Below are 2,333 nucleotides of genomic sequence, written 5' to 3' on the forward strand. Positions count from 1 at the left end.
CTACACACACCACATACACATGAGACACCGAGAGGGAGGGAGGGAGAGAGGAAAGAAAGAAAGAAAGAAAGAAAGAAAGAAAGGAAGAAAGAAAGGAATAACAGAGGAGTTTGAATGGATATGGATGAGAGGGAGGAGAAGAATGCATTAGTCTCAGAGTCACAGTGGTGCAAAGTGTCCCCTCCCAAACAATGCAAACACAACCAGACTGGCAAACAGAAAGGGAGGGAAGTTTTCAAGGACAAGGGTGGAAAAGTCTGAGTCCACAGAGGACCGAGGGGGTGGCAAGACTGAACAGGCTTAGCATAGCCAAGGACGAAGGGAGAGGGAAGGGGGGGGGGGTTTCAAGGATAACACAAACAGAACGTTTTGGGGGAAAGCAAGTCATTGGTTAAAGGGTAGAAGAAAACAAGCCCATCCAAAACAGGGAAGAAAGTGCAAAACCTCTTATTTTTTACCTCAACGGACCAACCAAATGCACTGATCTCACTAGACTCTCTTTTGGAGCCCGACCTTTTTTTTTATAACGCATGCAACACTCACACTGAAGCTAACAGCTACGAGCTAACTATTTTACCAGCTGAGAGAACAGCTAGAGGTCTTCAAGGAGGCATGCGAGGGGTCAGGGGTCAGGGGTCAGGCGGTCACGGGCTCAAGGACACCTGGCACAGGGCGAGGTGGATTTCATTGGAACAATCCGTAGCAACATAAAGCACATTTTCACCAGGTCAGGCCAGTCAGGTACTATTTAAGGTTAGCTGCTACTGGTACACATCTTGGGCTAACAATTAGCTAGAGTGTGCAGACATCTTATTATTAAGCTATTCTTGTCCTGGCACTCTAACACAACAGCCTTGTGCTTATCTCTGACACACTGACCGTTCAAATACTGTTTTTGTCAAGCCTTCTCCTCCGAAGAAAACATGACTTTACTGACACTTAATTTAAATGAATTTGCTTAAGTGCTTTAAGTTAAAAGCTAAATTGTGTTCTTGAAGAGTATAAATTAAATAGCAAGCTTTAAAACATGTTCTATATATATATATATATACATATCCGAAGAATTTATCCCAATTTCTCTTCAGCTTCCACCTATATGGAGAGAAGTCAGCTTAGCAGTTTAGCATCTAAAGTTCAGGTGTCCTGCAACCCGCCACCTAAAGGAAAGATTAGGGCCCATCGAGGGTAAGAACTCAAGGTATGTTCCATGCACACATGCAAACCTCTGTATAGCCTGGTGTCTTTTGACTTCACAGCACTATCTGTATTTTGGCCCAAAGCTCCACTGCTGGCATTGTACTGGGGCTTCTCTGCAACCTTTTCAGCCAGCCAGCCAGCATGTTTGTGTCTGGATGCAAGGACATGATGTTGCAGTAAATATATGGTACTACCGTAAGAATAACTACTATGGAGTTCATGTCATAGGTATGAGTGCAAGTGACTGCTACGTTTACAACCAATTATGTTTATGCCTTGCAGAATGGTGACAATGAATGCTATGATGGCACTACACTATGCATAGCTGAAGGCTGGCACTGCAGCTTACTAATATGTATGCGCAAGGCAAATGTGTGTGTGTGTGCGTGTGTGTGTGTGTGCGTGCGTGTGTGTGCATGTGTGTGTGTGTGTGTGCATGTGTGTGTGTGTGTGTAAGTGTCTGTCTGTGTTGTTAGAGCGTCCCTGTTTTCAGGCCGAGGCAAGCATGCAGAAAGAAGGCGTGCAAAATATCCCAGCCTGTTTACAAGAATATCTATGGTCATGTGTGTGTGAATGTGAGAGGATACGTACTGTATGTACGTTTATGTATGGACATGAATGTGAGTGTGTATATGTTTCTTGTGTAATTGTGCACATTTTCTTGTGTATGTGTGTGTGTGTGTGTGTGTGTGTGTGTGTGTGTGTGTGTGTGTGTGTTACATATTGGCTGGGAGGGAGAGGCAGGTGGGGATTCATAGCTCATCAGTAACGTGAGCGCATGCAGCATCACAGCCAAACCCAGGGGGAATGGATGCATTAAAATCTCCAAAAAAATTACAAACCATCTACATGTAGGTGTTGCAGATGAATGGTTTATAGCGGCATTTTTGGAGGTTGATTTGAACAACCAGTGTGATTGGTCAGGCCAGTTCATGGATGGACACATGAGTTTCATAGTGCATTTTGATTGGATGTGAATCGTCAGAGGGCGTAGCCACCAAAAAGGCAGAGTTTAAAGAAAGCATGTGAAAGAAAAGAAAAACAGAAAAGCAAAAAGATAAGATAAAACAGTAAATGAATCATTGTTAAGCACACATGTCAGACATCCTGTCAATCAAAAACACGTCAAAACAATG

This window comes from Clupea harengus, unplaced genomic scaffold, assembly GCF_900700415.2.
Source record: "Clupea harengus unplaced genomic scaffold, Ch_v2.0.2, whole genome shotgun sequence".
NCBI classification, from domain to species: domain Eukaryota; kingdom Metazoa; phylum Chordata; class Actinopteri; order Clupeiformes; family Clupeidae; genus Clupea; species Clupea harengus.